The sequence below is a fragment of the Panthera uncia genome (assembly GCF_023721935.1).
Source record: "Panthera uncia isolate 11264 chromosome D3 unlocalized genomic scaffold, Puncia_PCG_1.0 HiC_scaffold_8, whole genome shotgun sequence".
Taxonomy (NCBI): Eukaryota; Metazoa; Chordata; class Mammalia; order Carnivora; family Felidae; genus Panthera; species Panthera uncia.
Window position 1 is genome coordinate 16,782,606 of NW_026057586.1, and position 23,620 is coordinate 16,806,225.

Here is a 23,620-nt window from a genome sequence, read left to right on the forward strand (position 1 = left end):
GCATCCCCCAGGAGAGGGCTGACAGTTCTAACTACAGCCATCACAGCCTTTGCCCTCTTTCTGTGTGCGTTGATGCCTCGTTTTAAGCAGTTGACTGTCACCGGGTCTCTTACAGAGACTTAAGGAACCACTAATGTCTTTTCAACCAATTTCTTCTCACCAACAGCCCTTAAGCAACCGGTTTATCCTAGGAAATGCACAGCCACCATGCTCTCTCTTTCATCTAAAAGGAAAAGGTGCCTCTCGTCGGAAGCTGGCTCCGCAAATAGGACCCACACAACCTGTTGACAAGGCAAAACCAACCTGAAGGCTTACCATGGTAAGTCGGGGAGAAGAACACCTCAAAAGCTCAGGCAGTGTTTCAGAGACGGGTAGGTAAGGTCACAGTTTATTGAGAATTGGAAGCTTGGCTTAAGGTGGGTCTCTCAACGTGGGAACTTGGCTAAGGGAAGGAAGAATTGAGGATTGGTGGAAACAGCAAGGTGAGGACTTCGAGGTGAAGGATTCAAAGAATTTTAGAATCCAAACTCTTGGGTCCTTTCCATTGGGTCTTTGAAGAATTTCCTGTACGGAAGGAGCAAAGGTTTCCTTGGGCAAAAGAGTTTTGGAAGAAGAAAGAAATGCTAATTAAAACTATGAAAGAGCAAAGTAATGTTAATGTAGATACTAAGGTGTGGTTTCAGTTCTCAAGGAACAGGCTGGGGTCGGGGGTCAGGGAATAGCCAGGGTAGTTCTCCCGGATAAGGCCAGGGGACTGGAGAAGAAAGAGAAAACATCCCGCGGAAGTATCTCAAAGTCTTCTCGAACCTACTAAATAATAAAGCATTTGGATAAATAAAAATCTCAGTAAAAAGATCTGATCTTTTTATCCTTATCAAATCCAGAGTCTTGCCATTAACGAGGGCTAAATCTTGCCATCTATAAATCCAAGACAATCACGGGACTGCTACATGATCAGGTGGGTCGGATCTGGGAAAAGAACTGTTTCAACATTTAGTCTCAACCTATTTATTTACTTAAGTTTATTTTGAGAAAAAACGTAAGCAGGGGAGGGGCAGAGAGAAAGAATCTCCCAAGCAGGCTCCGAGCCCTGCTCGGGGGTTGACCCCACGAACCGCAAGATCGTGACCTAAGCCGAAACCAAGAGTCAGATGCTTAACCGACTGAGCCACCCAGGCGCCCCCCCCACCGCCCCATTTATTTTTTCTTTCAAGATTTTTTATTTTTAAGTAATCTCTCCACCCAACATGCGCCTCGAACTTACCAACCAGGGATCAAGAGTCACGTGCCCCACCCACTGGGCCAGCCAAGCACATCTCTTAACCTCTCTATTTTGTGTTAAATTGTTTCTGTTGTTTCTGCTAGGAAACAGAAGGAAAAAAAAAAAACCTTCCTCTTTTATGACTTCCTAGGAAAGATGTGAATTCGCACTTGGAACCAAATAGAAAAAGCCGATGAACAAATATAAAGCCAGGGAAGGCCTCCCTTCATTCTAGAGCTGGGGCTCTCTAGGTAGCATTTGGAAAAGCATTCGTAATCTGTCATCCAGGACACTGTCTGACAATGGACCCTCCAGTTGGGAGGTGTCCCTGCCAGTGTGGAAACAATATGCCAAACTCTGATGCTTATGGGACGGGATTTAAACCAGCCCTTCGTGGGGCGCCCGGGTGGCTCAGCCGGTTAAGCGTCCGACCTCGGCTCAGGTCATGATTTCACGGTTCGTGGGTTTAGAGCCCCGAGTGGGGCCCTGTGCTGACGGCTCAGTGCCTGGAACCTGCTTCAGATTCTGTGTCTCCTGTCTCCGCCCCTCCCCCACTAGCATTCCATCTCTCTCTTTCAAAAATCAATAAACATTAAAAAAAAATTTTTTTTAATAAAAACATAATAGTAAAGCAATCCTTCCGTCTGATAACCAGCCTGCCTTGAGAGACCCCAGCAGGAGCCTCCAGCACGGAGCCGTGAGCATAAGGTTGTAGAGATGCCCTCCAGCCATGCCCAACGTGGAGCTTTGAGGCTGACTTCCATTCTCAGGCCATGGTCAACGGTCCCCCATCACTACTTCGTGCCCACTCTACGTCCTTTTCCACCACTTGGACTTTGGTAAGCCCATCATAGAATTGGCTCCTGAGTAGCTAATAGAACTCTGAGGAAGAGTTACACCACCCCGCTGTGGCTATTAAGTGGCTGCTGGTGCAGAGCCTGAGTCTTTTTTTATTTTTATTTATTTATTTATTTTTAACTTCATTTATTTTGAGAGAGAGTGCGCACGCTTGAGTGAGGGAAGGGGTGGAGAGAGACAGGGAGAGGGAGAGAATCCCAGGCAGGTTCCACGCTGTCAGCACAGAGCCTGACCTGGAGCCCGATCTCACATCCGTGAGATGAAGACCTGGGCCTATACAAGAGTCCGACGCTTAACCAACTGAGCCAGCCAGGCGCCCCCGGGGCCCAAGTCCTGAAGCTAGATCTCCGAGTCTGCTCGCTTGGATGCTCCTTCCACAGATATCTACCTGCCTGGCTCCCTCCCTGACCTCTCTGCCCAGCTGTCACTTTTCCAGAGGGCGCTTCTCTGACCACCGTAACTAGAATGGCACGCTTATATCTCCCGCTGACACTTTCCTCTGCTTTATTTGGCCCGTAGCACTTACCTCCACCTGGCTTTATTTTTAAGGTCGCCAGATAAAACACATGCCGCCTTCAGGACCTACTTCTACTACAAAGTCATCCGTTGTTCATCTGGGATTCAAATTTAACTGGGCGTCTTGTATTTTTATTTGCTAAATCTGATAGCCCTCGTTATATTGCGTCTTTCCCTCCCACTCCAGTAGAAACTCCGGGAGACACAGATGTGGTCTGTTGGATTCGCTGCTCTAAATCCCCAGCATCGAGTGTTCTGGGGCCTTGTCGGGGCAACACGGCACCAACCGAGGCCTTAGGGCTAACAGGGCAACGCATGCCACATTCCCATCTGGCTTCCGCTGTCTCCTTGGAAAATTTCCAATTGTAACGGGGATTCCAAGGATGTAAACGTTTGCTTTCTGGTCCAGATATTGGATTAAGACCACCAGTATATACCAACCTGCCAAACCCCGGGCAAAGGACAGCTTACAAATCCTACTGACACAAATCTGAATTGAGTCATAAATGTGGCAATAAAAACAGAATCCTTTTTTTTCTTTAAACAGATCCCTCCCTATCCGTTCCTTGTCCCGCCAAGCAGCCCCCATCTACAATCACCAGATTTCCTTCCCCAACTGCATTCACTGTTACTCCTCTATTGAGCTCTCGTTCCCATAAGCTAGAAAACAAAACTACATCCATCAAATACTGTCCTCAACAGCTAGCCTTTAAAATGCACGGACGTGTCTGGGGTGGTAGTTTGGGCAGCTTCATTTGATGTTCTGACAACTGAGTATTGTTAGTTTTGACTCGGTTACTTAGAGGAGACTTTGTAATTCTCCCCCAATCACTCATGTGTATTTACTCAGCTAAGTAACTCTTGTGACCCGTGGCATTCCTCTCATGGGTCTTTTCCAGAGGCAGGAAGCCAGAAAGGCAGTGGAATCTTAAAAAGCACACCTTTTCTACCCAGCAACAGAAGATGAGAACTTCTTGCATGGTTTAAACTTGATGAGTTTCCACCCAGAAGGAAGTAAACTAAGATTTTTTTTTTCTTCTGTCTCTTTCCCCATCCCAGCCACTTGGAGAAAAGAAGGAAGGGAAGAGAGGGAGGGAGGGAGATGGAGGAAGGAAGGAGGAAAGAAAGAAAGAAAACGGGAAGACATCTACCTTATACAAATACATTGCCATGTGTTTTTTTTTTTTCTTGCTAATTCCTTTGAGCTGTGCCTTACTTAACCCTACAGCATAGTTCTGGGTAATGCCTATCTCCGTCCACCTTGAAGTAAATGACCAAATCCCAACAACATAGTGGTGGGATACAGGAAGAAAGTGAGGCTAACCATCCAGACAGATGCTGTTGAAAACCTGCCCAGAAAATTTTAACGATCCAAGAACCGACCCCATAAAGAAAAAGTCAAAACAGGTGACAGACCTAGACAGCCAGGCATGATGGGGCTGCGGTTTAGAATACAAATACCAGGGATGCCTGGGTGGTTCAGTCGGTTGAGCGTCTGACTCTTGGTTTCCGCTCAGGTCATGATCTCACCATTTCGTGGGTTCAAGCCCTGAGTTGGGCTCTGTGCTGCCAGTGCAGAACCTGCTTGGGATTTTTCTCTGCCCTGCCCCAATTCATGCTGTCTCTGTCTCTCTCAGAATAAATAAACTTGGGGCGCCTGGGTGGCTCATTCGGTAAGTGTCTGGCTTGGGCTTAGGTGGTGATCTCACGGTTTGTGGGTTCGAGCCCCGTGTCAGGCTTTGTGCTGACAGCTCAGAGCCTGGAGCCTACTTCGGATTCTGTGTGTCTCTCTCTCTGCCCCTCCCCTGCTCACATTCTGTCAATCTCTCTCTCAAAAAATAAACATTAAGAAAAAATTAAAAATAAATAAATAAGCCTAAAAAAAGAATTCTAGAATAGAAATACCAGAGAAAGCATATGCTGTGCTGCTTTGCATTACCTCTCTTGGGAACCGATTATGCTCTGTCCCACATAACATGATTTCTGAAGTTCATAAAACATTCCCCTGCCTTAACGGGCACATGTTCCGTATGCTGAAGTGCCTTTACACTCTCAGTCATACTGGAACACAGTGAAGGCATCCGTGTGCTTTGGGTGGGTCGGACTCCCCCTGTGCTCTCAATGCTCTAAACCACAGCTTGCCAGTTTGCTACGTTTCTATGGTTCTTGTACCTCTTGGATTTTCCTTGAGCTGTCAGGAGTCCTTTCTGCCTTTCCTGGGGGACTCCTTTTCTAATTAGCTATGGAAACCAAGTAACCAAGTTTGTAAGGAAGCATGACTAACCTGAGAGGTGGAGCCCACGCTCCTGGAGTTTCCACCTTCTGGCAATTTGTAAGCATCGCCTCCACTCCGCATTCCTCAGGTGTGTTTTAGAAAGCCGCCTTTGCAGCTGACTTAGCTGACCTCTTGGTGGGTGAGTGGGAGCAAAGAACACCCAACACTTATGGGGCACTTACTCTATGCCAGGTCCTGTCGAAGCACTTTGCTCAGTACGCATCATCTCATTTAACGCACATTCTCTCACACAAACCTCCGAGTTGAGTCCTGGGATCATCTCAGTTTACAAATGAGGCTTTCTTGAGCACACAGCCTTCAACAACGGAGTCAGCACTCAATCTCAGGCGGGCTGGCGCCATGTTCCGTTGACCACTGCTCAACACGGAGTCCAAGCTTGAAAGTCCTGAGTCATCCAAAGCCCTCCATTAGCCTTCCCACCATGCTCTAATTTTTGTTGAGCCTGTGGAACCCTGTCTCCTAACACCCCATGTCTCTTAGGACAGAATCCAACTCCTTTATGTGGTCCAAACCTTGCTTACCTCCCCAGCTTCTCAGGCCCACATCCTCTGGCAAGGAGCACTCCCATGGTTCCTCGTGGTCTCCCTGTTAGAAGAAAGTCTTTCTTGCCTTGAGAGCCCTGCACCAGGGCTCTCCGCTTCTCCACCTCTGCTGGGCTCTTACTCAGTGTTCGTTACCTCTGGGTAAACTCAGAGACCTGGTCACTGACTTGGTCTAGGAGATCCATTAACACCTGTTTCCCCAATCGTTCGGTTTCTTCCACAGGAGCAGGGTTGCTAATTTGCCTACCCCCTGTGGACTGTAGAGTTAAGATGGGACCCTCTGTCTGATTCCCATTAAATCCCCAAAGAGTAGCCATAACCGTTATTCATTCAACAAATGGACCAAGCTCTATGTGTACCTGGGATTTTCTCATTTAACCCTTCTTCAAGGACTACTTCATTTAAACTTCCTAACAACTCACTGGACAATCCAGTTTATAGATTAGGAAAGTGAGAGGTAGTTTTCTTGTTTAAAAAGAAATTGCTCTAGGTATCCCTGGACACTCCAATACGCCTTCATTTAATGGATACCTGGAGGCCCTAGTGGGCCTTGGAGGTATCCAGACTGGGCTACCCCCCACGGAACTTAGAAATAAGGTGCAAAGTTTGCCTCCTTAGAGGTGAACTGTTAAAAAAAAAAGCTCCTATGAAAGTCCTGAAATAGACAAAGTCCTATTAAGAGACAAAGCCTGCCAAGGCAAGACTAGACTGTAATCTAATTGAAGCCATTAGCATATCTAAAGAAAGAATGTGTCAATCACACGAAGGGGGGCGGTGAGCTTAGAACTTTGGGAGAATCGACTCTAGTCTGTATCCTCCTTTGACTGCGTCCACCCAGAACCTTCCCGGGCTGAAGGCGCCTGCTAATGTGGCTGGTGGAGCCGGGCTCCAAAAGGATGCACCAGCCGCTGAATCACCAGCTTACCTCCCCCGCTCAAGTTCCAGCAACCCGTTTGCAATTCCGCTTCCGCCTGCAGGCAGAAGCTAATAATAGCTCCCATGTGTTTGGTCTCCATCCTGTGCTGGGCACCTTGAGTACACTGCTTGTTGCATTTTGGCCCCACACAGCCCAGCTTCCGGCCAAGAACCCAGGCCTGGGAGAGCTAGAGGACTTGCCCAAGGTCGAACTGCAGATCCCGGGAAAGAGCTGGAGTTCGGATGCGGGCTCGCCCAGCTCCAGGATGCAAGATTACTTGGCCCCTCCTTGGCACACACCGCCCACGAGAGCATGCCTGGGCCGAGGAGAGCTGGGTTTCTCTTCATAGAAAATAGCTAAGTTGGCATTCTGGTTTATGCTTCTGCCTTATGCCCCTGCCTTCTTCCACCTGCCCTCCTGTGATCTCTGCTTTCAAAGCAACCACCATCATTTCTGGGCCCCTGACATACCGCTAGAGACTGTAGGTAGAATAAATAAATGGGTGCTTTCCTCAAACCGTTTAACAAAAGAAACCATTTAACATCCCAACTGTTACACTTTCCCCAGTGAAAGGGATAATCCGCCGTGATGGTGGGAGGACAGCAGGTGAACCTGGGACCTGGATGTCTATTGATTGACCCTGTGCACTTGCAGGTGACTCTGGGAAGAGGTATCTGAAGTCTTGGTTCCGGCATTATATAGCTGTGCGACCTTGGAAAAGTCACTTAACCTTTATAGCCCAGGCGCTGATGGGCACCCAACTCACGGTTTTAGCTGTTTTCCCCTCAGCTCTCTACAGACAGGACTGCAATGATAAGAGAGCAATACAGTGAGAAAAATCTGTGCTGAAACCTGGTGACCTGTATTGTTCATTCCCTTTTCTCTGCTCTCACTCCCCTCTCCCAGGCTCTTCAAACACGCGCCACTGCCTCATTAAAGACTGAAAACCATCCCATTAGGTCCAAATGCATGGAAACATATTCATGATTATTCAAATGATCCCCCGTAATACAGTATAATCAACACCGGCTTCATAAATATTCATTTTCACCGTGCTAATCACTATGTAATCTCACAAGAGGGTGTGTCTATAATCCTCTCCCCTTTTGCCCTCCCCCCCGCCTTTGTCTGATAGTCTTTTCTCCACTGGTTAAACCTTGTAAGTTCTTTCTAGGTCTTCTCAATCTCATTCACAGTAAAGGTATTTCTGGTTCTGCCCTTAAACTTTATTTACCTGTCTTTTTAGACCCTTGTACAGAAGGTTATCTGTTCTGTAAAGTATGTCTGACCGAAGCCCCACAGCTCTAGGTTTTCAGGCATTAATACTTCCTTGATATGCCCTATAATGGATAAGAGAGGTTCTCTTCACATTTATAAGTGGGCGTCCCCTGGCAGAGCAGCGTGCCTGCACTGGAGGACCACCCGGAAGAGTGACCCCTTACAGTCCAGTGGAGGAAACAATGCTCTGTAACCACACAGAATGAGGGGCGCCTGGGTGGCTCAGTCAGTTAAGCATCTGACTCGACTTTGGCTCAGGTCACGATCTCACGGTTCGTGAGTTCAAGCCCCGAGTGGGGCTCTGCACTGACAGCGTGGAGCCTGCCTGGGATCCTGTCTCTCCCTCCTCTGCCCCTCCCTGGCTGGCTCTTTATCGCTCTCTCAAAATAAATAAAAATAAACTTCAAAAAAAAAACAAAACCATAACACGCAGAATGAAGTAAACACAGTGGGCTTAAGGCAAAAGCTAGCATGGAGGCAGCAGGATCCAGGGGGAGAAGCTGGAGATAATGAGAGAGGGGGCAAATCAGGCCTGAGTGGCATTCAGAGTTTCTATTCCAGTTATGTACCTGGATAGTCACACTCATGATCTTTTATCCTCATTTGGCGGGGGTCTGTCTCTCCCAACTTGACGTCAGTCGTTGATTGCAGCAACCGTGTACTAGGTTAGGGAATGAGCAGGAATTCGAGCCAGGTGGAGAATGAGGAAGATCCCTGTAAGACCAAATGAGTTGGTGGAAATTAATCCTTTAAATGAAGTCCCCAAGGAGCTTGTTTCCAGTCACTAGGACTTGGCACAGTGACACGGAAGAGCCCTAATTCACGCAAGGAAAGGCATTTGCAAACATAAACCCACGGGGAGCAGCACACAGGGTCAGTGGTATTCTCGTTTTTTATTGGTAGTGCCCAGAATAGACGCCCAAATAGCGTCTCTTTGTGCATTTGATGGTAAGAAAGTGTCTACGCCAAAAGACACAGGGAACGAGGAATATTTTTATAGCGAAAGACTGGAAATTCTAGAATGGGACTAGAAAGAACAAAATCAAGGGGGAAAAGGATGATGGCGGCTAACTAGTTCAGCCGCTAGGCACAGATAGGAAACGTAAGTTTTCCATATCATGTGCAACTCTCTATAATATAGGGAAATTTCACTGCTGTCTTTAATTGTATAGGACAACCATTTTACTTTTCAAGCTTGTCAGTGTGTAAGGAAAACCCACTGTTGCTTACAGCTTGAATAATAAACATTCTTTTCGAGTGAGAGGCAAGTTTCCCCTAAGCACCTACAGGACGAAAATGATTGGGACATAGTTTCTAAAGCAATATTTTCAGCAATTTGGGTTGTCTTCCTACAGGCATAAACATAACCTAGCTTGCCAAAGAAAGCCGCTTTCTACAGGAAAGAGAAACGTGGTGGAAAAAGCATGTGGGGTGACAAAAACCTTTGTCAATTTTTCACGCTTGATTTGTTAGCGGTTTCAGAGAGGTAAGTAATACTATTTTCTATTCCAAAGAGGTCTCATACCTGAGATTTGCAACATTATTTCTAAAATCAACATAGCTTTTTTCTTCCCAGGAATTGCCCAAAAAAACAGGAGTCCCTGGTTTGATTTAATGAGATTTACACAAAGGGAGTTGTCAGTAACCACAGAAACAGGGCAGCGTTTTCATAATGATTGTGCTTGAATTGTATTCCAGTCTGAAAAGAGTCTTTTTAATTATAGGGTTTTAGGGTGGGGGGAGCAGGAGGGGGGGAGCGGGGAGTGCCCTTAGTTTTTCATGGCAAGAGATTGAAATGTCTTTTATCTATTTAAAAGGATAGCAGGTGGGCTCCACTAACAAGTCTTAACCCCAGGACTTGGTTTAACCCTGGAGAAAATGTTTTTCATTTTCAACCCTATATATTTGCTGGTTCTTCACTTCTTTAAATTGCAAAGCTCTTCAAACGGAGCTTAGCAGTCCTGGCAGAGCAGAGCAAGGTTCAGCCAAGGACGGTTCACAGGGTTCAGAAATACCTGTGCATAACAGAGTTCCTGGAGGGCTCAATTTAGTTTTGCAGGTGGCCAGGCCCCGAATCCGCGGTTCCCAGGCCATGGGAGGTGAGCTGCTTTGAAGCTGACGTTGAAGCCTGAGACCCGGCCTCCTGGTTTAACAGCGCGTGAGCTGGGGTTTTTGACAATATTGGGTAATGCCAAAGCGTCTGCATTGCTCTAGTTTAATTTTTCACTTCAAGCTGGACGACATCTAGGGAGAAGCAGAGTTTAGTTAGTATTACAAATATTCGGTAGAGGACTCAATCCCACCACGAAAGGTCAAGGCTTAGAGCCCTCTTCCTGTGTGCGTCATGCTTGGAGATCCAATAACCTGATCTTCTCAGGATCAACTCCTTGTCCACCATTCATTTCCCGTTTCTTTTTTATTAAGTGTATCGAGGTATAATTTAATGTACGGTTCAACTGTTAAAGCAAATGGGATGGCATCTCAGTGGATTCACAAAACAGAGGGTTATTTTTCATTCACATCATGGCTTCTGCTGCTCAGATGGTTCTCCTCCAAGCAGTGACTGAGGGATTCTGGCTGTCCCCATCTTGTGGTTCTGCCATCTCGACGAAAAAAGATACCCAAATGGCCAATAAGCACAAGAAAAAATGCTCAGTGCCATGAATCATCAGGGAAATGCACGTTCAAATCATCACAATATCATTACATGCCTTCCAGAGAGCTGAAAGTTACTTTCTTTTTAAACTTTTAAACGGATTTTTTTCCAAGTTTATTTATTTACTTTGAGAGAGACAGAGAACACGAGTCGGGGAGGGGGGCAGAGAGAGAGAGGGAGAGAGAGAATCCCAAGCAGGCTCCACGCTGTCAGCTCAGAGCCTGACATGGGGTTCGATCCCACAAACTGTGAGATCATGACCTGAACCGAAATCAAGAGTTGGACACTTAACCGACTGAGCCATCCAGGTGCCTTATTTTTTTTTAATTATTAAATTAAGAAAAAAAATTTTAATATTTATTTATTTTTGAGAGAGAGAGAGAGAGAGAATGTGAGCAGGAGAGGAGCAGAGAGAGAGGGAGAGAGAGAATCCCAGGCAGGCTCCGTGCTGTCAGTGCAGAGCACGACCCCTGGCTCGATCTCAAGAACCATGAGATCAGGACCTGAGCCAAAATCAATAGTTAGACACTTAACTGTTTGACTGAGCCACCCAGGTGCCCCTATTTTTATTTTTTTAAGGAGGCTCCACACCCAGTGTGGGGCTTGAACTCACCACCCTGAGACTAAGAGTCACATGCTCTACTGACTGGACCGGCTAGGCACCCCTCTCTGTGTTATTTTTTACAATTACATATGAATCTGTAATTACCTCAATAAAATGTCCCATTGAAAAAGGATTCTTTTTAAAAAAATTTTTTTTTTAGTGTTTATTTTTGAGAGACAGAAACACAGTGTGAGCGGGGGAGGGGCAGAGAGAGAGTGAGACGTAGAATCCCAAGCAGGCTCCGGGCTCCGAGCTGTCAGCACAGAGCCCAACGCAGGGCTCGAACCCACAAACTGTGGGATCATGACCTGAGCCGAAGTCGGACGCCCAACCGACCGCACCACCCAGGCGCCCCCCCCCCCCGCCATTAAAAAAGGATTCTAAACAAATAGTCTGCTTAATAACATGCACACTAAAACGCGGAGGGGGGAAGTGGATTGAGGGGTGGCTAGAAGGACATGCATCGGACACATGTGCAATGAAGCGAATGTACTAAAATGAGGACAGGTGGAGGGTGTTCACTTGTATAATTCCTTCGACTTCCCTGTATGTTTAAACTTTTTCATGATAAAATGTCAGGGAGGACAGCAGACAGTAGCTGGCTTTGGGACAGCTGCTCATCAAAGCCAGCAGGGACCCACGTGCTTTCTATTTTTTGCCCCATCAATCCTAGCAAGGTGGCTTTCACGCTCAAGGTTGTCCATCTCATGCTTTTGTGAGAGCTGCTGGGCTGCAGACATGTCACCATTTGAGGGAGGGGAAGGCGGAGGCTGGATTTGCTGCTTCTCTCTGCCCCCATTCTGTCCTCCCAGCGGATTTCTGCTCGCCCGTCTCGGTCCTGAACCGTGCACCATGGCCAACCACGCCTGCAAGGGAGGCGGGAAGGTGACTCATTTAGCTGGGCGCATTATCGACCCCGCCCTCCCACCTTTGTTTGGTTCATTCGCAAAGAGGATGGGACGGAGACTGAGGAGACTTTGAGGGTGTCTGTCACACCTGTTATGAAACGAGATGCCTTGAATTTCTTCTATTTTGAGATGACATTTGTATCGCATACGAAAAAAACAAAACAATCAGATCTGCGTTTGCATCCTTTGTGCATGCAACGCATCAATCTGAAAACTCCGAAGTTACCTTCAGTAACGCCCAACACGTCTGTGTGTAGCACTTAGTACCGACTGATGGGAATGACCTTGGGCCCGAGATAGAGCAGCCACTTACAGGTCTGTGAGTTCAGGACCAGCGGGTGTTGTATTAACTTACCTGTCTTGAGGTTCAACAATCCCCTTCCTCCATCACAGCTGATTTATGATTAGATGAAGTCCTCGTGTTTTTAGATCCAAAGTAAAACACATACCTTAGAACAAGATAAACTCTACTCAACTTTTAACCATCATCAGTGGACACTAACAAATACATTTTTTTTTAAGTTTATTTATTTTGAGAGAAACAGAGAGAGCGCACAAGTCGGGGAGGGGCAGAGACAGAGGGGGACAGAGGAGCTGAGTCTCGCTCTGTGCTGACAGCACCGAGCCCGACACGGGTCTCGAACTCACAAATGGTAGAATCGTGACCTGAGCTGAAGTTGGAAGCTTAACTGACTGAGCCACCCGGGTGCCCTCAAACATTTTTTTAAAGTTATCTCTACACCCAACGTGGGGCTCAAACTCACCACTGTGAGATCAGGGGTCACGTGCTCTACAGACTGAGCCAACCAGGTGCCCCCCAATTTTTTTTCTCAATATCTTAAGAAAAGGAAATTACCGCTTAGCCAGTCCACTTGAACAGTCTCTCTTCTTGGCCTCTGTGACATCAGAGTCCTAATCTCTGTTTTAGGAGTTTCTGTTTGTCCTCCTCCCCTAATCCTGCCTTCTCCAAGTTCAAACTCAAATTCAGTTTCCATCTACACCACTTAGTGACTTTGGGCAAGTATTTAACTTCTCTTGGGTCCTTATTTGAGGGCCCAAAACAGTCGAGCTTAGTAGATGTTCGCCTCTTTCCTTTATTACAATTGTTCTTGCCGTTTAAAAAAAAAAAAAAAAAAAAAGCAGTGTTGTCCATTGTTTTGAAAGGTAGTGTAACAATAGAGAATTTGAAGTTTAGTTTGGTCAACTGGTAAGGAAATGATTGCCATTGAAAAGATAGTTTGTGGGGCGCCTGCGTGGCTCAGTCCGTTGGGCGTCCAACTTCGGCTCAGGTCATGATCTGTCTGATGGTGGGTTCGAGCCCCGCACTGGGCTCTGTGCTCACAGCTCAGAGCCTGAAGCCTGCTTGGGATTTTGTGTCTCCCTCTGTCTCTGCCCCTCCCCTGCTCTCACTCTGTCTCTCTCTCTCAAAAATAAATAAACATTTAAAAAAACAAAAAGATAGTTTGTTACAGTTCCCAAGAGGAGGGGGAACACCACACCATGGTGGTGGGGGAGGGGGGGAGTGTGCAGAGGGTAGGGTAGGTCTGGAGGCAGAGGAAGGGGGTAAAACTGTGGGCAAGAGCCTTTCTGATGGTTTCTGTAGGAAGACATGGGCAAGGTGGGGTTATCAGGTTTTGGACTAGTGAGTCTGAATCGTGTCAGCGGGGTCAGGGGCACAGGTGGTGTCCCTGATTGTCTGGGACCTGCCTTGGGGTCAGTAGGGCAGGTAGTGACCCAGAGCACGAGAGCCCAATAAAGGAGGTAGTTGAGGTGTGGACTTTGGATTGGCTGGTTTGTATTTGCCCAGTGTGCTCCTGGGTGTGTCGTTTGTGCTTTCTAGGAAACGGCTGGCCCTGGGAGGGACAGTCCTCACACAGTCAGCATGACCCCAGCATCACGAGGCAAAAAATAAAACTCCTCACTTTTTTCCTTTTTATTTATTTTTAATTTTTAAAAATGTTTTATTATTTATTTTGGGGGGGAGGCGGAGAAGCACGAGTGGGGGAGGGGCAGAGAGTGAGAGAAAGAGACACAGAATGGGAAGCAGGCTCCAGGCTCCGGGCTGTCAGCACAGAGCCCGACGCGGGGCTCGAACCCAAGGACGGTGAGATCATGACCTGAGCCGAAGTCGGGCGCTCAACTAATGAAGCCACCAAGGCACCCTGCAAATTTCGTAGACTTGAGGCTACACCCCATCCCCTTCCCCTCAACTTGGTTCCGGGACTCGCCTGACAGCAGAGTTGGCCTTACGTGTGAATCCTCCCCGCTACACAGGAAAAATCAATTCATGTTTTCTGCCCTTCCCTTCCTCGGCATCTCGTCTGTAGAAATGTAATAGTGCTGGGAGCAGGGCCAGGTATGGGCAGGGTTCGCCTTCCGCATTTCGTGTTCCATAATTTGCCGTTTTAATGATTTAAGTAAATCATTCAATGGCATTACTTACCTTCACCATGTTATGCAACCTTCACCATTATCTATTTCCAGAACTTTTTCATCAGCCCTACCCCCCCCAAAAAAAAAATTCTGTACCCCTTTCTCCATTACCTTCCATCCCGGCTCCCCCAGCCCCTCGTAACCTCTATACTACTTTCTGTCTCTATGAATTTGCTATTCGAGGTACCTCCAATGAATGGAATTACGTATTTGCCTTTCTCTATCCGTTTTTATTTCACGAAGCGTAATGCTTTCTGGATTCATCCAGGTTGTCGCATGCATCAGAATATCATTCCTTTTGAAGCTGAATAATATTTCATCGTATGTATATACCACATTTGTGTTTATCTATTTATCTGTCAGTGGATATCTATGTTGTTTCCCCCTCTTGGCCATTGTGACTGACGCTGCTATGAACTTGGGTGTATCGTTTGAGTCCCGTATTTCAGTTCTCTGGGGCATATGTGGAATTGCTGGGTCACGTGGTGGTGATACGTTTAACTTTGGGGGGAACTGCCATACTCTTTTCCATCGCCTCCATTTTCGATTCCCAGCAGCAGGGCACAAGTGTTCCAAATTCTCTCTCCTTAAAACAATTCCATGAGATAGACGGTATTTCCACTTAACAGATAAGGCCGTTTAGATTTGTAAGAGTCACACTGCTTTTAAGTGGGGGTGCCTGATGTAATTCAAGGTGTGTTGATTTAATTCGAACATTACCATACTGATTCCCTGCGTGCTTTATAACGCAGTGGGTGCTTTTTCGCTAGGCATGAATTAAATTAAATATTGAATCTGGCAATGTGACGGGTGTTCAGAAAAGGAATGCTGTAACTTAATATCTGAGAAACATTCTATAACCCGAATCGGGTTCACTGTGTCACTCTTGCCTCCTGCTAACTGCAGAGTATTCCAGCCAAATGCGGTGCTTACTCTGAGAATGAGCAAATCTAGAAACCTCCTGACAGTCTTCTTTTTAATGAAAGGAAATGGAATATCGGAATGTCCCAGAAGTCTTGAGCAAGACAAAGGATTTTGAAACATTGGAGCCATCTTGGTGGCTCCCCAGCTAATAGCCTCATCACTGGATCCTGTGGGAGTTTTTGACAAGTGAAGATATTTCCTGGGGGTAAACACAATAGGCCTCTTTCCTAGGCAGAGAAATAGTCTCCTCTCAAAAAGAAAATCTCCCCTGCGCATGCCTAAAATTCCACCTCACTAGCATTAAGTAATTATAAAAGTGAAATGTGCAAGTATTATAGAAATAGCAAGGTACATTTACCCTTCCTATCACCCCCATCCCATTCCCCAGGGGTGGCCACTTTTCTCTTGAGTCACCTTTCATATAGTTTCTGTGCAAATCAAGTGCGTGCACCCAAGCATATACACAGACATACCTAATGGGGCCACACTGTGCATCCTGTTCTACGGTTTGCTTTTATATTTTATTTCTATCAAGTGACATATTTCCATGTCATTAAATCGAAAATGTGGGTTATCCATAGCATGAATATATCATAGTTTATTTAGCTATTCCCATGTTTATTGAATTTTAGGCTTTTAGAGTTTTCAGTTACAAATAATACATACCCTTGGGGCGCCTGGATGGCTCAGTCGGTGAAGCGTCCGACTTCAATTCAGGTCATGATCTCACAGGTCATGGGTTCGAGCCCCGCGTCGGGCTCTGTGCTGACCGCTCGGAGCCTGGAGCCTGCTTCGGATTCTGTTGTCTCCCTCTCTCTCTGCCCCTCCCCCACTCATGCTCTGACTCTCTCTCTCAAAAATAAACATTAAAAAAGTTTTTATTTTTTAATTTTTTTTAATAACTGGTTTTCTTTTTTTTTCTTTTTAACGTTTATTTATTTTTGAGACAGAGAGAGACAGAGCATGAACGGGGGAGGGTCAGAGAGAGGGAGACACAGAATCTGAAAGGCTCCAGGCTCCAGGCTCTGAGCGGTCAGCACAGAGCCCGACGCGGGGCTCGAACTCATGGACTGCGAGATCATGACCCGAGCTGAAGTCGGCCGCTCAACCGACTGAGCCACCCAGGCGCCCCTAAAAAAATTTTTAAAAAGCAGTACATACCCTTAGAGATATGTCTGCTTATGTGTGCTAGTATATTTCTATGCTTATCATATTTTGTTAAGTTTTTCCTCCCAGTACATCCTTCTAAACATATGTCTTCAAATTCATGCCACAACTATTGCTGAGAACCTGCTGTACGCCAGGTAGGCCCTGAGCTCAGTGTCAGGGGATAATGGTGAGAATACAAAAGTAAAAAGGGCACTATGTCATCATGGGTAAACAAACAGTTGATTGCAAAATAACTGTGATGTTATGACTGTGATAAGTACTAACAAGCAGAACCATCTGGTGCCATGACAACATAGGATATTGGAGCTGACCTAGCCAGACAGTTGAGGGAAAACTTCTCTGGAGACACTTCTGACTGAGCTGAGACAGTGTCAGTTTAAAAGACGAGAAAGCTAGGGGTTTAGGGAAAGCTTTGCAGGAAGAGGGAACGGTTTGTGCAAAGGCCCTGTAGACAGAGGAAACCCAGCATATGAAAGAAACATGGTTGAATATAGGAAGCTGTTTCTCTTGTGCTCAATAAAGCTGGAGGGCAGGTCAGGGCCACTCGTAGGGTCTCCCAGATTTTGATCTTTGTCCTAGGAGCCCTGAGTGGGTGGTATTTTAAGCAGGAGGGTGGTATGATTAGGTCTGAATTTGGAAATGATCTCTTTGGTTGTGGGATGAAGAACAGATTGGCAAGAGGAAGATGTGGATGATGGGGGACTGACAAGCGGAGACGAGAGATGGTGGCTTGGTCCGGTGTGGTGGCAGGGGAAAGAAATGGACTGATCCCATCCGGAATGAATAAGTCACAGGATGAAAGGCACAGCATAGGGAATACGGTCAATGGTCTCGTAATATCCTTGTACGGTAATAAACGGAGGTGCTATGTTTGCATGGCATAACCTATAGAGTTGTGGAATCATGATGTTGTACCTGAAACTAATATAACACTGTATGTCAGCTATACTGAAAAGAAAAGAAGAGAAGAGAAGAGAAGAGAAGAGAAGAGAAGGAAGGAAAGAAGGAAATGGACAGATTCCAGTGATGACTTTAAAGGGCTCGTGGGAAGGGAAGAAATTTGGCTGACCCATAATCTCCATCCCTCCTCCTCTAGAAGACACTGTTGAGGTCCACCTGTAACCCTTCAGCCCACCTTGGAGGTTACCTGCACCTTTGAGAGACAGCTTCCCTACACATTGATGGTTTCTTGCTTCAAGCACTTGTGTCTCTGCCTAGTGGTCTTCCTCGGCCAGCACGCACACGTTTGGAAATGCTGCAGGGGCAAGCTTGAGTCAACAGCTCCAGGAGTTGATGGATAAATACCCCCCACCCCCCGGCTTCTTCCCCTTTCTGTGCCACAATTCTAAGAAGTGTCCTATACCGTCTCTCAGTGGGGCTCCGATGGGATCAAACCCCAATTGCCTAATGGGACAACCCACTCATGAACACACACTGTGTGCTTCGTCATCTCGCCTGTCTCACTTCCCCGTTGGCTCACAGAACTTCTGGAATCACCTCCCAAATAGACCACTAGCACGGGGTCTATTTTGGGCGGAGCCCAAAACTAAGACTCTTCCCTATAAGCCCCCCAAATAAATATAAGCCTAAACAAATAAAATACTTGCTGTGCAAAGACAGCTCAAACCTAGCTTTCCTTTCCCTTTCCACTCTACACAGAATTTCTGGAGTTGCCAATATTAGGATCTGGTGGTAGCTTGTCTGATAGGGGGATGGGAGGTTGAGAGAGAGAAAGAGAAAATGATACTTAAGCTTTATTTATTTTTTTAATTAAAATTTTTTATTTATTTTTTAAGTAATCTCTACACCCAACATGGGGCTGGACTCAGAAGATCAAAAGTTCGACTGAACCAGCCAGGTACGCCGATGTTACCTAGGCTTTATTTTTTATTTATTTTTAATTTTTTAAAGTTTATTTATTCATTTTGAGAGAGAGAGAGAGAGAGTATGGGAGGGGCAGAGAGAGAGGGTCGAGAGAGACCTCCAAGCAGGTTCTGCATTCATAGTGCAGAGCCTGACACGGGGCTCAAACTCACAAACCATGAGATCATGACCTAAGCTGAACTCAAGAGTCGGACGCTTAACTGACTGGGACACCCAGGTACCCCAAGTTCATTGTTTATTTTAAATGTGTATATATTTATTTAGAGAGAGACAGAGAGCACACACACGCGAACACAGGGGAGGGGCAGAGAGAGAGGGAAAGAGGAAATCCCAAGCAGGCTCTGTGCTGTCAGCGCAGAGCCCGATGCAGGGCTCGATCTCACAACGGTGGGATCCTGACCTGAGCCCAAATCAAGAGTTGGTGCTTAACCACCCGCGCCACCCAGGTGCCCTGATACCTAGACTTTAGACTTGCAAGCTGGAAGGGTGGTGGTGCCTTCCACCGAGCTGGGGATGCTGAAAGAGGGTGATTTAGGGTGAAGACCATAGGTGTGCCATATCCCTTGTAGAACCTAGCTCTGTGCCTCTTTTCCATCACCAGATGTTAATTGCGTGATTAAAGGTACAGCCACGACTGGCTATATAATTTGTGGGACCCGTGCTCCTTATTCAGAGATGGTTACGAATTTCGGTGGCAAGTGGAGAACGTTAAGCCAAGAACGGGGACCCTTCTGAGCCTCGGGGTCCTGTGCAAACGCCTAGGTCACACAGCCGTGCAGGCAGCCCTGGGCTCCGGGAAGACAACCAGGAGGAGGGTGAAGCCTGGTTCCCATAGAGCTTATACACTGTGGGGGTCAGAGAGATGTAAACAGATAGTTATAAAAACGATCCTTATCTTTAAGAGATACATGGTAAACATTTGCTGATGAAGTGATAGGATATCTGGGTTTTGCTCTAAAGTAATCCTGAGGGAAGGGGGAAGCGGGTGGAGGGTGTATTTAAAACGCCGTTGCCATGAGTTAATAATTGTTGAAGTTGATGATGGGTACGTGAAGATCCTATATAATATTCTTCATCTTTTTGTATATGGTTGGTATTTTCTGTAATTCCAAAAAATTTTGAAGGAGAACCAAGTAATAACGACGTCAGAGGGAACATGCTGGTGTAGATGCTGAAATTTGGAGATTATTTACATACTATATCCAGTCCAATCCTCTTCCAGTCTAAAAGCATTTCTGAAATGTATATATTCCAATTTGGAATTTGTGTGTGTGTGTATGTGTGTGTGTGTGTGTGTGTGTGTGTGTGTCTATGTGTGTGTATATATGTATATATACATATATGTGTATATATGTATATGTATATATGTGTGTATATATGTATGTGTGTATGTGTGTGTATATGTGTATGTGTATATATGTATATATACCTATATGTGTATATGTGTATATATGTATATGTATATGTGTGTATATATATGTATGTGTGTGCGTGTGTATATATGTGTATACACACAAACACACACATACATATATACACACACACATGCATATATACACACACACACATATACGTACATATATACATGTATATGTATATATACGTATATATATATATACGTACATATATACACATACACACAGGTCTCAAAAAAAGAGCAGAATGAGTTTTTTTCCAACTTTATCAGGATATAATTGTCATACAACGTGGTGTAAATTTAAGGTTGTACAACGCGGTGGGGCGCCTGGCCGGTTCAGTCAGGAGAGCACTGTAGCTCTTGATCTCAGGGTCATGAGTTCGAGCCCCACGTTGAGTATAGAGATTACTAAAAATACAAACAAACAAAACAAATACGTTTAAAAAAAAGTACCACGCGGTGATTTGATACACATATCTCTCTGTGGAGAAGTGATTACCACAAGTTAGTTAACACATCCGTCACTCACGTAATTACCATTCCGGGGTGGTGGTGGTGAGAACAGTTAAGACGTGGTCTCTTAGCAACTCTCAAATCTACAAAGCAAATTGTGAACTGTGGTCACCATGCGGTACACTGATTGCATCCCCAGGACTTCTTCACCTTACCCCTGGAAGCCTGTCCTCTTTGACCAACGTCTCGCCACCCCCCGCCCCTACTCCCCCCGTTCCTGGCCACCACCAATCTACTGTCTGTTTCTTTCGGTTCAGCTTTTTTAGACTCCACCTGTCAGTGAGATCTAGGATGAGTTATTTATTTTTATTTTTTTTTAAGTTTATTTATTTATTTTGAGAGAGAGAGAGAGAGCAGAGGAGGGGCAGAGAGTGGGGGAGAGAGAGAATCCCAAGCAGGCTCCGCGCTGTCCACACAGGGCCTGACTCGGGGCTCGAACTCACGAACCGTGAGATCATCGCCCGAGCCGAAATCGAGAGTCAGATGCCTGTCCAGGTGCCCCCAGAATGAGTTTTTAAAAGAGACGTTTTATTTTAGTTGCCTTTTGCTGTGAAACCTGGTGTCTTAAAACAGCAGTGATTTCTTACGTCTCCCGATTCTGTGGGCCGAGCGGGTGGTTCTGCGATTCGTGCCCGGCCCACTTGCACAGGCAGTGGATCAGCAAGGGCTGGACTGTCTTCACGATGACCCTGGGCTGGGCCGGCTGCAACGGCCAAGAGGAGACGGGGCCTCTCTCTCCATGTGGTCTTTCACGTTGGGCTTCTCCACAGCATGGAGGTCCCAGGGTTCTAAGAGGGCAAGACCCAGAGCTGCCAGGCTCCGAAGCCACCCAGCATCACTTCTGGTGCCTCCTATTGGTTAAAGATTCTAAGTTCTAAGCCTCCTCCTCCTCTTGACAGGAGGGGCCGCAGAGGACTTATAGCTATATTCACTCTGCGTATTTGGATAATGACATTGAGATTCTAAGACACTCATCGTCTGCCCAAGCCTCAAATTACCGAGAGGACTCACGTACTTCATCCCGGACCAGTGAGGCTGGGGGGAAGCCACTGTGCCTCAAGATGGAGCTGCCCTGATAGCACTGACTCGCCATGTGCCGCCCAGAAGGCCATTCCAGAAAGACCCACGAAGAACACACGGTAGCAAATCTTCAAAATGGCATGCTCGGGTTTTTCCCCCCAGCGATGGTTGCTATAGGCTGAATGTTCGTGTCTCTGCCATGTTCATGTGTTGAAGCCTAGCCCCCAGTGTGATGGTGTTTGGAGGTGGGGCTACTGGGAGGCAGTTAGGTCATGAGAGTGGGGCCCCCACAATTGGGATCAGTGCCCTTATAAGAAGAGACCCCAGAGAGATGACTGACACTGTGTGTCGGTCACGTGAGGACACAGAGAGAAGGCAGCCACCTGAGAGCCAGGTAGAGGGCTCTTGCTGGACACCGAAGCTGCTGGCACCTTGTTCTTGGACTTCCAGCCTTCAGAAAGGCTAACTAAGACAATGATCATCTTTAAATGACTTTTAAGAATGGGTCTATTGTTGGGGTTGAGTCTTCTGCGTTTAGACCCTTGGTTCACTGCGGTTAGTGTGGCCGCAGTGTAGGGTGTCCATGAGGAAGCAGGTGGGTGGGGAATGGGCCTAGCGGAAGACTGTATGGTTGTCTAAACAGCACCTCATTTGGGGCGAACTGCCTCCCTTACTCCATGTGGTTCTAACAGGGATGGCTTGTCGAAATGCCCGGCCTGCCCGGCCTGCCTGGCTTTCCCCACTAAGCGCTAAGGGGAAAGAGCCCCACTTTGGCTTGGGGGTGACGGGAGTCGGGAGGGACAGTGGTTAGCCAGGAAATGGGAGACCCAGTGCTCCAGCACCCAAGACTGAGGCCTCTGCTTCTCCAAACACGGAGACATTCAGCTCTGAACCAGTTACGCTAATAGCCCAAAACACTCTCATTTAATCGCTCCCAACAAGGGTCCTCAAAACTGGGGAAACTGGAGCCCAGCCCACGGGCTTCATTAGCACACTGTTTAAGTGCAGAGTTAATATCTTTGTTTAGCGTATTGTCCCTGAACTCCTTTCTCTCTCTGTCTCTTGCTGGCAGGGACTGCTGCTGGGGGATGTCTGTGTCCAACGCTGTGGGCTGGTTCATGCCAGGAAGGGCTCTCTTTGCAGGGTCCTCCCCCACACTGGGCAGGAGAGAAGAGTGCCACGGCGGAGACAAAGCCAGCCCCTCAGCGCCGTGCCAGCTGCAGAGATTGCCCAGGAAACAAGCTTTTAGAGGCTGTTAACTCCATCAGGGCCTCTCCAGCTACAGCGAGAGGTGCCCTGAAATGTCAGCTTGCTGCCAGATCTGGGGGTGGGGGGCCTCCTAGGGCTGTGAGTCATACAGAAATCACATGAACTCTCCAGGATCGACGTCCCTGACAGTAGACAGATGTAAACATCCTACGTCAGGGAAGGCACAGTCCTCTTCTGGATAGCATGGAGCGTCAGATCTGGCGTGGGCTATGAAGTCATGAGATCGGGCTTTGAAGCCTGGCCTGTTTCTTCCTTCATCCGTGAAATATGCTTGATAAAAATCTATCTCACCGATTGTCCAGAGCATCAACTACGATTGTGTCTATGAAAGTACTTTGGTGGGGCGCCTGGGTGGCTCGACTGGTTAAGCGTCCCAACTCTTGACTTCAGCTCAGGTCATGATCTCATGGTTTGTGGGTTCAAGCCCTGCATTGGGCTCTTGCTGACTGTGCAGAGCCTGCTTGGGATTCTCTCTCCCTCTCTCTCTGCCCCTCTCCCTCTCTCTCTCTCTCTCTCTCTGAAAATAAAGAAATCAACTGAAAAAAAAAATGAAAGTGCTTTGTAAAGAGCATGAAATTACTTGCCATTGGTCTCGCCCCCAAGAAACTGGGGCGAGCTGGAGGGCAAGGTCTTGGTCTTCTTCTTCTTCTACGTTTTTTTTTATGGTGGTAAAAAACACATAACGTAAAATTTAACGTTTAGTATACATCGTTTTAGTGTATAGTTCCGTCACGTTAAGTATATTCGCATTGTTGTGAAATAGATCTCCAGAACTTTTTCATCTTGCAAAACTGGAAACCTATTAAATAACAACTCCCCTTTCTCCCTCTTCCCAGCCTGTGACAACCACCACTCGATTTCTGTCTCTGTGAATCTGACTACACTAGATATCGCATATAAGTGGAATCATACAGTATTTTCATTCATTTTTAAAGAGCCAGTGCTCAGCAGAGCATCCGGCCCCTTAAAAGACCCTCACTAAATCTCCACTGGAAAGAATGAATGGTGGTTACAATCCTGTCTAACCCAAGGTGTTCAGACTTCCCACCTTCATGAGGATGAACACATCACCTTGGTTTGCCTGGGACTTTCTGTGTTTTAGCATTGAAAATTCTGCCTCCTGGGCAACCCCTTAGTCTCAAGCAAACTCGGATA